The sequence below is a fragment of the Patagioenas fasciata genome, chromosome 29 (assembly GCF_037038585.1).
Source record: "Patagioenas fasciata isolate bPatFas1 chromosome 29, bPatFas1.hap1, whole genome shotgun sequence".
Lineage (NCBI taxonomy): Eukaryota > Metazoa > Chordata > Aves > Columbiformes > Columbidae > Patagioenas > Patagioenas fasciata.
Genome location: NC_092548.1, coordinates 2,300,439 through 2,313,052, shown reverse-complemented (window position 1 = coordinate 2,313,052; position 12,614 = coordinate 2,300,439). Strand labels below are relative to the sequence as shown.

Genomic DNA, 12,614 nt, shown 5'->3' with positions numbered 1-12,614 from the left:
GCTTCAGAAAATTGAGCAGAGTTGTCACTGATGCCCTCCTCAGGGTTGTGACCTCCTCAGGGCTGTCTTTGAGTCCAGCTTCCAGTCTTATTCCCTATTCTCTTGATTATTTAGAAAATCTTCCAAGCTTGTTCCTGGCCCCGCTGGACCACTCGCAGCCCTGTGGAGGAACCTGCCTTTCACTCACGAGTGACCCACAGTTGGCTGTGTGACCCCCGTCCCTGTTCACGAGCAGCATCGCTGACAGCACCACTGTGGGACGAACACCCACGAGGGGATGTGCGCAGCCCATTGACCCCTGGACAACACACTGTTCTGTCTCCAACCCTGCACTCTGCTCTGCTTGGACTGTTCCTCCATCTGCTTCAGAGAGCACGCTGTGCTGAGTGTCCTGGGGGCAGTTTTTGGCCCCTCACACCAAGAAAGCCCTTGTGGTGCTGGAGCAAGTTGAGAGAAGGGAATGGAGCTGGTGAGGGGCTGGAGCACAAGTGTGATGGGAGCGGCTGAGGGACCTGGGGGTTCAGCTGGAGAACAGGAGCTGAGGGGAGACCTTCTGATCTCTGAACTGCCTGAAGGGAGCTTGGAGCCAGGGGGGTCGGGCTCTGCTCCCCAGGAACAAGCGCCAGGAGCAGAGGAAACGGCCTCAAGTTGCGCCAGGGGAGGCTGAGGTTGGATCTGGGGAACAATTTCTTCCCCAAAGGGCTGTGGGGCATTGGAACAGGCTGCCCAGGGCAGTGCTGGAGTCACCAGCCCTGGAAGGTGTATAGATGAGGAACATGGTTTAGTACTAGATTTAGGTTATGGTTGGACTCAGTGATCTCAATGGTCTCCTCCAGCTAAATGATTCTATGATTCTGGGCACACCTCGCTCACTGGGCAATATATACAGGTGCTGATAACCAGTGCCCTGAGGCTGTACCATGTGCCAGCAAGCTCTTAATATCCAGGAGCTATCTAATGTCATGTATGAAATTGCATCATGATTTACATTTGCATCCTGCTGGGCAGCTGTCTGCATCTCAGTAGCTGTCTGGCAGTGGTATGAACCATAGAACCATAGGATGTCCTGACTTGGAAGGACCCATCAGGATTGTCAAGTCCAACTCCTGTCCCTGCACAGGACACCCCACAATTCACCCCATGTGTCTGAGGACGTTGTCCAGTCTCTCCTTGAACACTGTCAGGTTGGGGCTGTGACCCCTCCCTGGGAGCCTGTTCAGTGTCCAGCACCTCTGGGTGAAGAACCTTTTCCTCATGTCCCACTGCCCTCCCTGGCACATCTTCTGCCATTCCCTGGGCTCTGTCACTGTCACAGAGAAGAGCTCAGCCCTGCCCCTCCTGCTCCTGCTGAGGAACCTGCAGCCCATGAGCTCTGCCCTCAGTCTCCTCTGCTCCAGCTGAGCAAACCCAGGGACTTCAGCCGCTCCTCATACGGTTTCCCCTCCGAACCCTTCACCAAGTTCATGTCCCTCCTCTGGACACCCTCCAGTAGCTTTATCTCCTTTTCTCCTGTGTCCCCAGCCCTGCACACAGTGAATGCTCCAGGTGAGGCCGCCCCAGCACAGAGCAGAGCGGGACAATCCCCTCCCTGCCCGGCTGGCCGTGCCGTGCTGGATGCACCAGGACACGGGGCCCTCTTGGCTCCAGGGACACAGGTGGCTCAGTCAGCAGCTTCTCTTCCGTAAAAGAAAGACTGAAGCTCAAAGTCTCTGTAGCTGAGCACCCTCAGGATGCATCCAGGGCTGGGGGGATGTGCTGACAGGCTGTGGGATGCTCACCTGGAGCTGGATCTGTGGCGTGAGTGTAGGGAGGGCTCAACCTTCCAGATGGAGCCTTGCTCCTGGGGCTGAACACAGGGTAGCGTGGAAGTGTTACCTGGACTGCTTGGAACACTTGTTCAGTGTCCCGCCTCACTTAGGAGGCCTGACCTGGGAAGAAGGGAGGAGCAGAGATGTTTTGAACATAGCTTGCTTTATTCTTCAGTGTTTAGCTCCAGAAATTCAGAGTCCCTGTTAGATATGGAGCATAATTGTTGACGTGGGCCTCCGGTGCTGACATGGGGTTTCCATACCCTCATTGAAGGCAAGGAAGGGCTCTCCTCTACAAGAGTCATCATACCCGTTTTGTGGATGGGTGTTGGGATTCCTGTGCTGTAGCAGGAGGGGAGGAGTGCACTCACATGAGGCTGGGAGCCTTTCCACGGTGTGGGAGCATCTCCTGCTGCTGCAGCCAGGGAAACTTGGTACTTCACCTGGACATGGGAGAGAGAGATTTATGAGGTTTTCCAAGGGGAATTAAATCCCATGAAAATGGTTGGTCCTAGACATTGCCTCCTGCATGGAGCACTTTATCCACAACCCCTTTGGGATACAGTGACAAGAAGGCAAGTGCCTGTTTGCAGACTAGTTTCAGGCAAGTCAGTGGAAGAGCCATTCTGGAATGGTGGAGGGGTCCCTGTCTGCACTGGACAGAAGGTTTTCCCCTCAACCCAAAGACAGCACCCAGAGGATGGAGACCTTTAGCACAAAATCCATGTTTTACCATGAACATGTTTGTGTTGCTTTTTAGGACTCCAAACGCTTTGAAGGGATTGATGTGGACTTTAAAGAACTGGCCTATGAAACTCAGAAAACCCCAAATGTGGTTGAGGCCACCAATAAACCAGGTCTGTCCCAACAACTGGAGGACATTCAGAGTAGGTAGGTACAACTTCAGTCCCAGGATTTTGTCAGAGACTGGGATCAGCTCTAATAAGTTGGTTTAACCTGTGCTCCAAGGCTTTCCTTCTGGACTGTGCGTTCTTTGCATTCACACATTGAGTCTTTTTATTCATGATCCATCACCCTGAAGCCCCCAAGGTGGATTCTGGCTTTGCGTATGTGCAAACTCTTATCTTGAATATTGATTTGCACACATACAAAGCTAGGCACTCAGTTGGTTTTAATAACATGTGGCCTCACTGCCACCCCAAATTTGGTGTCTTAAATATCTATTTAGCAGTCCAAGCAGGGATATCTGCAGCAGAGCTGATCCCATGTGCTTTAATTAACAAAATTATCTTTGTGTGTGTACCCTTCACAGATGGTATAACTAAACTCCCTGAGAAAGACCTTAATGTCCAGAGATGGATACAGTTCTCACCTAACATATGAGCTACTCTACCTGGAACACACCTAACAAGTTAACGTGATAGCTGTTGTGTCAGTAATAACTATCCATTTAAAATAGAGATCTAATTTTACTTCCTAAACAGATAAGGCCCGTGTTCCCCACAGAGGACTAACTGCATGTTATTTATGAACTTTGAAAGCTCAGCAGCAGTTTAACATGTAAACACTGAGAGATTCATTTTAGAACGGAGCAAACAAGTTTCTTTTCAGGCTTCACAAGCACAAAAAGCTGAGTAGGTTTGAATCAGACTTTAAAATGTGCTCATTAGAATAAAAGCAGTTTTGGAAACTTTCATCCTAGTGTGAAATCACCTGTGGCGGTTGAGAGCTTGTCTAAAACAGTAAGTCAGACTGCAAAGCCTTTCTAGCCTCTTCTTCCACCTGTGTTTCTGCTTTTTGGTGAGGATTCTCTGACTCTTTGTCTGTTTGACCCTTGGGAGTGGAGAGAGATCTATGAGTTACTATGTGCTTTGTTATCTATTTGGAAAATGCTGTAAAGGACCAGCCTGCAGGCTCAGCTCATGTCTGGCATTTCCCCATGGGAGGGGAGAATCTGCTCGATAACCCAAACTGTAGCACGACACATTAAAGGATATTCACCCGCCTGTCCTGGGCTCTATTTTTCTGCTCTTCTCCCCAGGTTGTCCCTGTGTGAGAAGGCTTTGGCTGAATATTTGGACATGAAAAGATTGGCCTTTCCCAGATTTTACTTTGTTTCTTCAGCAGATTGATTGGATATTCTTTCCAATGGCACCAACCCACAGCTGGTAAGCCTTGCACTATGTCACCTTCACATTTTCCAGCTGTCAGTAATGTCAGGGTGGAAGATGCTGTCTAGGGACTCAGCTGTAGCTTATCCTTTCTTGAGTGCCTTTTCTCCCACCCTCACTTGGATTAACAATAACTCTTTCACTGCTGGCCTTCATCTGTCGTCTCTGAAAGGCAATGCGCACACTGTATGTTGTCCCATCTGTCCCTGGTGATGCTTGCAGATGGTTCTGAAAGCACTGCACAGAGCAGAGCTATGTTCTTGATACCATAAAAACAGTGGGTTTGTTTCTGCTGGGATACAGTGAGGTTGGGGGAAACCATTTCTTGAGGATCTCAGCCAAAACTTGTTGCTGAGCTTGGTTCCCCAAGCTGGGATGCCAGCAAACAGCATCTGTTGTTGAAAGAGCCACAGGCCGGTCATTCAAATGTGACAGTGTTGACAACCGAGGGCTTGGAGACGTCTCTGTTTTTAGGCAGAGGAGACATCTGCTAGTCAGCCACTTCTTCCTTCCCCCATGCAAAGGTCTTTGGGATGGCCTGTTTACAGGGGAAGAGCAGAACACAGCCTGGAAGAGGTAAGACAGCTGGTGGTCAGACAGTGGCTGTGGCCAAGGCAGGACTTCCTTGGGCTGCCACCCACCCCTGCACAGCTCTGCTTGGCCTTGTTTGGGACGCATCTTTTATTCAGAGGTTGGTGCATAAAACCAGTCAAAACGTTCACAGCAAAAGGCGAGTGTTGGATGATGAACAAAGTCCTAATTCTGTCTTTTGGTAGCGAGTATTTTCACTTTCTTCAGGCTTTCCACCATTTTCAGTATTGATGTGAGCACAGGAATGGAGCAGGTTTGCATGTGTATTTGGAAATGCTGTTGTTTACCTCTAACCTTTAACGCTGCTTCTATCTGTGTCTGCTGCTGGGTGATTTCAGCCCACAGAGTATCATAAATACATAGTTGATTGATATTTAAAATGAAGAGGAAAAAAAAACCACAGGAAGCAAAGATACTGTGTTGAAATGCTCTGTTGAGTAAGAAGAAATTCCTGGTGTTTTCTGTTATTCAAAAGTATTTGCAGTAAAATCAAAGTAAATGTCAAGCAGTATCATACATAGATACACTCTCAGCCTTCCCAATGTAGTTTCAAAGTCTGATGATTCCTAAAGGAGGATTAAATACACAATGACATTATCCTCGTGAACTGGGTGCTGAACTTGTGCAGATTCAGGTGCGTTCGGGCTCTGGCAGCAGGATCGCAGCAAGTGCTGGGGCTGTGTCCGAACCCTCCAGACTGGACAGGGTCTGGGAAGGGGCAGCTGGGGATTTGTGACCAGAAGCTTCTACATGTAAGAAAAAGTTTCTACGGTTTACTTACGGTTTGAAAAGAGATAAGCTTATGGCCTCAAGATACGCTTAATGGCCTCAAGTTGTGCCAGGGGAGGTTCAGATTGGATATTGTAAAAAAATTCTTCCCAGAAAGGGCTGTGGGGCATGGGAACAGGCTGCCCAGGGCAGTGCTGGAGTCACCATCCCTGGAGGGGTTTAAAAGACATTTAGACGAGGTTCTTAGGGACATGGATTAGTGCCAGAGCTAGGGTATGGCTGGACTTGATCCTGAGGGTTTCTTCCACCCAAAATGATTCTGTGATCTGGGGGGATGCTGAGTGCCCTGTGCTTCTCAGAGTCACTTAGCACCTCCCAGGGTTTGGCCCTGCTTGTATGTGTGTGAGAAGCTGCGTCCACTTGCAGCACAGCTCATGAGAGGGAGGGTTGTAGTTCTTTGTGAGTCAGTGAGTCAGAATTAGATGGACAAATCCACCTCCACCCTTCCTTCTCTGAAAGCATCAGAGCATTGGGCATCTCACGCAGAATCCCAGAATGTCAGGGTTGGAAGGGACCTGGAAAGCTCATCCAGTGCAATCCCCCATGGAGCAGGAACACCCAGCTGAGGTTCCACAGGAAGGTGTCCAGGGGGTTTGAATGTCTGCAGAGAAGGAGACTCCACAGCCTCCCTGGGCAGCCTGGGCCAGGCTCTGCCACCCTCACTGAGAAGAAGTTTCTTCTCCAATTTAAGTGAAACCTCCTGTGTTCCAGTTTGAACCCATTCCCCCTTGTCCTATCACTGGTTGTCACCGAGGAGAGCCTGGCTCCATTCTCCTGACACTCCCCCTTTATATATCTGTAAACATGAATGAGTCCCCCCTCAGTCTCCTCTTGTCCAGCTCCAGAGCCCCAGCTCCCTCAGCCTTTCCTCACACGGCAGATGCTCCACTCCCTCCAGCATCTTGGTGGCTGCGCTGGACTCTCTGCAGCAGTTCCCTGTCCTTCTGGAGCTGAGGGGCCACAACTGGACACAATATTCCAGGTGTGGTCTCCCCAGGGCAGAGCAGAGGGGCAGGAGAACCTCTCTGACCTACTGACCACCCCCTTCTAACCCACCCCAGGTACCATTGGCCTTCCTGGCCACAAGGGCCCAGTGCTGGCTCATGCTCACCCTGCTGTCCCCAGGACCCCAGGTCCCTTTCCCTCATTTCTCATCTCCCCTATGTGAGTTTTTCTACCTCTCTGCTGTAATTGAGAGAGGCAGCTGCTGTCTGGGACTGCTTTGGGAGCTTCCCCTTTCTGTGGGGACGTCAATCCTAGGAGAATCTCACCTTCATTGGCGTGGGGCGCGCAGTGATGCAGTTGTGTGTTACGCAGTGGTCTGGAAGAAGTGCTGGTGACCTGCTCAGCTCCCAGCAGGCAGATGCTGATGTTGAGAGCCCACAGCATCTCCCTGTTGGCTTTGCAGACTCAGATGGAGGTGAACAGGAAAGAACTGAATTATTCTTTTCCTTCTGGAAGAGTGCTTTTGGTGAACATGGTTGTTCTATAGGAGGTCTGGGCTGTTTATCATAGGTCTTAGGCAGAAATAAAGATCTTTCTTCTCCATGAAAGAGAATTTAGGATATTTCACTAGCACAAAATCAGTTTCTAGTAGTGGAAAAACAGGAAAGTTCATAGTGAAGAAAACTCCACGTTGTGCTGAGAATAGGATGAGGTGGAGAAATGGCTACAGACTTCTCATCACTACATGTAGGGAAATTTGGGGTAGGAGTCATGAGGTGTTTCAATGTTTTCTATGCTTTTGCTCTGTATGGAAGATTTCCCAATGGAGAAACATGATTTATTAAGGCATGTCTGTTTTCTAAATTACGTAGAAATAGGTGGAAGTATTACAAGAGACAGCAAGAGGCTTTTGTTGGCAGTATGTTGGCCACATTTGAGAAGATGTGGTGCTACCTAAATATCCAAGATATTTTGTTAACATGATTTTGCTTGTGACATGTATAGTGATCTTCATTCCGCTCGTCCTATCTCGGTTGCTTTATTTATACAACCCGTTTTGCAGGTGCAACGTCATCTTTCCAAACTCTTTGACAGCTTGGCCAGGATGAAATTCCAGCTGGACTCTGAGCAAAAGCCAACCAAGGTTGGCCTGGGAACGTACAGTAGAGAGGAGGAGTACGTCAGCTTCAGCGAGCCCTGTGACTGCAGTGGGCAGGTGAGAGGGAAGTCCTTGTCTATCAAAACTGTCCGGTGGAGTCTGCTCCCCTGCCCCTCGTGTGAGATCCCTTGCCAAGACGTCATAGAGCTTCACTGCTCTCCCCTGGTGCATGAGAAAAGCTGGAAGAGGTGGTGATTTAGTACCTCCTTACACCACAACCTTTCGTGTCACTCTGGATAGGTCCTCACTAAGGGGGGACGTGGATGTCGCAGTCCACTGTGAGAGAAAGAGCTGTGCCATTTTTCTGACTAGGTTTTTAATTTGATTTTTTCTAAGACCTTTTGAAGGTTGGTCTTAAAGCTTGCTACAAATATCCTCGGTGAGGGAGGGGATGCAGACTGAAAAGAGACTAAGCTATTCCATAGTACCTCTGCACGGGTGTGTTTGGCAGGAGAAGGCCTTTTACCTGTTTCTCAAGTCTTCATTACTTCATACCACGAGTGAAAGTATGAAATGTAAGAATCAAGCTACTGCTCAGCTTATCTATCCTGGTAGTTTCACCTTTCTGCACGGTCTATTACAGGAAGCTAAAGTACGTAATACCGGCTACTGAGCTCCCCAGCAATGGAGCTTGCTGCGTTCAGTCTGTCTTCTTGTTGAGGGCTTTGCCTGTGAAATATGAAATTCAGCAGGAATTGTGTTCCCAAGTTTGGCAGCATCTTTCTTCTGCTGCTGGCAGACTGCCCACGTCCCACCAGGGATTCTGTCATGGCCTGGAGGTGGAACACACCTGACCAAATTATTCATTGACGGAGTTCATTTTGGTTCCTCCTGTAGCTAGAGTTCAAGAAAAAAATCTGTCTTCTGTTCTTGGTGTCTGGAAGTAGATGCTAATCCTACAGTACCAGAATTAGCCAAATCTACCCAGTCTGAAGGAGGCTGTGAGGTTTGGTTAACTCATAGAATGTCCTGAGCTGGAAGGGACCCACCAGGATCATGGAGTCCAAGTCCTGTCCCTGCAGTGACAACCCCACAGGTCACCCCGTGTGTCTGAGGACGTTGTCCAGTCTCTCCTTGAACACTGTCAGGTTGGGGCTGTGACACCTCCCTGGGAGCCTGTTCAGTGTCCAGCACCTCTGGGTGAAGAACCTTTCCCTCATGTCCAGTCTAAAGAGAACTGAGATGCTTGCCTCATTTCCTATCTTCACTAATTACCAAAGGCACTTAAGAAGAGCAAATGTGTTACTGGGATTTAATCTCTTTTCCAGGTTGAAGTCTGGCTCAGTCATGTACTAGACAGCATGAGGGCTACTGTGAGAGATGAGATGACAGAAGCCGTCATGGCTTATGAGGAAAAACCAAGGGAACAATGGCTCTTTGACTATCCTGCCCAGGTATCTGCCACTGCTTCTTATCACCACTCAGGCTGGCTCGTGGAAAGGTAGCTCTTGGGTTCCCCATCAGTCCTGCCCTTCCCTTCTTTCAGCAGCTGTGGACAGGCATGTTTCTGGCCTCCACCTTGCTATCCAGGAGAGAGGGAGGATGAGTTGTCCTTTATCCTGACGGTCTCCTGATGGAGTTTTCAGGCTGAGCTCCATGCTCTGGTTGGGGCTCTTGGTTGGGTGACAGAGCCCAGGGGCTTGGGCAGTGCAGTCTGTACAGCCAGAGCAGTGAGAGGTGCAGCAGGAAGGCAAAGTGGTGAGGCCTGATAAGAGTGAAGAGCCCCTCAGATGCACCTCTGACAACCTCGTGGTCTCCAACTCTTCCTCCTCTGCTGTGTCAGGCATGTGAAAGGTGCTGATTTACTTATAACTAGCTGCTAAATGTGTCTATCACTGATACGGTGTTTTAAATGAATGTCATGGAGCAGATCCTTGTTGTACTGTCTGCTGTGACTACTGTATGAAAAAATACTTAATTTCATGTCACAGATGTTTCATCCTTGATCTCCCTGTGGATCCGACACTCTTGAACATAAGGAAGCTTTGGTATTTTCCCTGATACTGAACCAGCCTATTTCCCTAGGTGGCGCTTTGCTGCACCCAGATCTGGTGGACAACCGAGGTTGGGATTGCCTTTGCCAGGGTGGAGGAAGGCTACGAGAATGCGATGAAGGAATATCACAAGAAGCAAGTGACCCAGCTGAACACCCTCGTTACCATGCTGATCGGGCAGCTCTCCAAGGGCGACAGACAGAAAATCATGACCATTTGCACCATCGATGTGCATGCTCGGGATGTGGTGGCAAAGATGATAGCACAGAAGGTTGGTGTTGGCAGTTCAGCACAGTTCTGTGGGTGCTGGAGAGGGGGCTTCAGGGGGCCCAACCACTGGCCATTCAGATCACTGCCGGTCTCAGTGGGAGACGTATGACTAAATTTATTTCTACAATGTTTGTAGTAAGTGTGCAGAAAGCCCCTGTAAGCCTGCAGAGCTGTGCTGTGTCATGGCCCTGCAACACCAACTTGTAGTTGCTGCAGATTCACACCAGGAGTGAGAGCGCGGCACTGCGTCCTGGTGCCAAGACATGTGCTGGTGGATGATGGTGGTGTGTTGGGAGGCTGCTGGACTCAGTCTCAGTTTTGACTTTAGAAAGTAAGAAAAAGCATTCAAGCTTTGTTCTTTGTAGCGTCCTTTGTCTGGTGTGGGGCCACAGGGACTTATGTGGGACTCCCTTCTCCTGCAACACCTCTCCCACACTACTCCCCTGTCCCTGACACCATGCCAAGTGTTTAGCCTTGCAGGTGGGTGGGAAGATGCCCTGAATGTATTGGGTTGTGGCTCTTCCCTCATCTGTGTCATCTCAGAGGCAGCCAGGCTGCTCACAGGGTTTCTGTCTTCAAGGCTCAGCTGGGCTCAGTGGTGCCTCGGTCCAGCCTGGGGTGAAGTGATGCATCTGGACCTGCCTGCTGGTTGTGCAGAGAGCGCTGGCCATGCCTGTCTTTGTCCACCTGTCCCCAGTCTGTTTCCTTGGTGCTGTCTGCAACCTCTTCCTTGTCTAGATGGCCTCTGCTCCTTCTCTCACTCTGGTTGCATTATGAGACCTTCTTCATGACTTGCTGCTTCTTAAATCTATTCAGGAGTCTTTTTGTAAGGCTCTTTCTCTTGGCCATTAATTTTTTCCTCTCCCACCAATGTGGTCACTAATTTGGTTCCTCCCCTTTACTGATGGGAGATGGGGAGGTGACATTTCTCACCGCATTGCAAGGAGGCGGCCTTCCTCACCACACCTGCCTTGCAGTGAGGACCAGTCATCCCCCATGAAAATTTTATAGCAGTCGCTATTTTGGCCCCCGAGCTGCATGTGTCTGGCATCCCCGGCCTTCCTGTGATGGTGTTTGTGGGTGTGTTGCAGGTGGACAATGCCCAGGCCTTCATTTGGCTGTCACAGCTCCGGCACAGATGGTCAGATGAGGAACGGCACTGCTTTGCCAACATCTGTGACGCCCAGTTCCTGTACTCCTATGAATACCTTGGCAATACCCCTCGGCTTGTGATCACTCCGCTGACCGACAGGTAAGTCCCTGGGACACAATGTCATAGCTGGGCTTTGCCACACAGGTAGAGAGAGAGATGCCAACCAAAGATGGATTTAGTTCAGACACCTGTATCCCTCTTGTTCTGTCTCCATGTCCCAGCACTCCAGTGGTCGAGCTCTAACTCTTATCTGGTTTTTGGTGGTACCCTCTGGGGAATTTGTACATCAGATCCCTGGGTGGGATTCAGCTCACACATTAAAACACTTGTGGGTGTCTTCCTGTGCACAAGATGTCCACAGTCCATAAAGCTGGTGAGTCTAGAGAGCTTTCATCCCATCTTGAAGCAGACATCTACCTGGTTGCCTCAGTGGGGACACCTAGGGTTACTTGAGATACTCTGTGTTGTCCCACCTGGCTTCCAGCTGCCAATCCAGAAGTGTAAAAGTCTCCTATGGACCCCTTGTCATATCTCTCCACCCTATGTGACATTTCAGCAACCAAGAGCATCTCAGGTGGCTCTAGTCACCTGTGTTAGTCAGCTGCGTCAAGCCCCCAGGTATCATCAGGTTTTGTTGGCTATATTGACTACACCTCTGTGGCTTATACAGGTAGTATAGATACTCACATGTGGACACCACCCCAGTGTCCATCATCAACATGATGGAGAAACTTTGGGACTTGCTGCAGCTTTGAGTTGGGTTCACTCATAGGCCACCTGAGCAGGTTTCTGTCAGTGACAGGTCTTCCAGAAAAGCTGTCCTTTTCTCATACTGCCTGAGATGTGCCCAATATCCATGAGTTGTATGAGGATCCAGAGAGAACACAAGCTGGACATGAAGAGGTTTGGGCAGACCTTGGTGGAAGATGAGTATCTCTTGGAGAAAACAGAGCTGAGCAGAGGTGGTAATTAATGCCAAGAAGGCTTTCAGCTCAGACATGACCCCTGCTCACGTACAGCTTTTCAGAGGAGAGGCTCTGCTGAGTGCAATGCTCTAGTGCTATTGCCCTGCAGCCCACAGTTGACCTATTGGACATATTTCCTTTTTTCATTCATCATTCACTGTGAAAGATGTTACATCACCCTGACCCAGTCACTGCACCTGACCATGAGCGGAGCACCTGCAGGCCCTGCGGGCACTGGCAAGACGGAGACTACGAAAGATTTGGGGCGAGCCCTGGGCATCATGGTGTACGTGTTTAACTGCTCCGAGCAGATGGACTACAAGGTATGGCTCCCACCTCGGCTGCAGTGCGGTCACATGGGGCTGGGGATGCTCAGGGCCCGAGCAAACCTGAAGGATGAGAGTAATCCAATGGTACCTGGGGTGCATTAGGAGAGGTATGACCAGCAGGTCAAGGGAGGTTGTTCCTTCCGCTCTGCTCTGCCCTGGTGATGCCACATCTGGAGTTGTGTCCAGTTCTGGGCTCCCCAGTTTAAGAAGGAATAACTGCACAGAGTCCAGCAGTGGGCTACAAAGATGCTGAGGGGTCTGGAGCTTCTTTCTTGTGAGGAGAGACTGAGAGAGCTGGAGCTGTTGAGCTGGAGAAGAGAAGCTGAGAGGGATCTGATCAATGGGATCAATATCTCAGGGTGGGTGTCAGAGGATGGACCAGACTCTGTTCAGTGGTGCCCAACGCCAGGGTGAGGGACAACGGGCACAGACTGAAACACAGGAGGCTCCATGTGAACATGAGCAGAAACTTGTTTGCT

The 12,614-nt window shown here is 49.9% G+C and overlaps 1 pseudogene; it reads left to right on the top strand.

Moving 5' to 3' along the window:
• The window catches only part of LOC136113845 (dynein axonemal heavy chain 9-like), a 248,318-nt pseudogene that overhangs the window by 45,388 nt on the left and 190,316 nt on the right, over window positions 1–12,614 (top strand).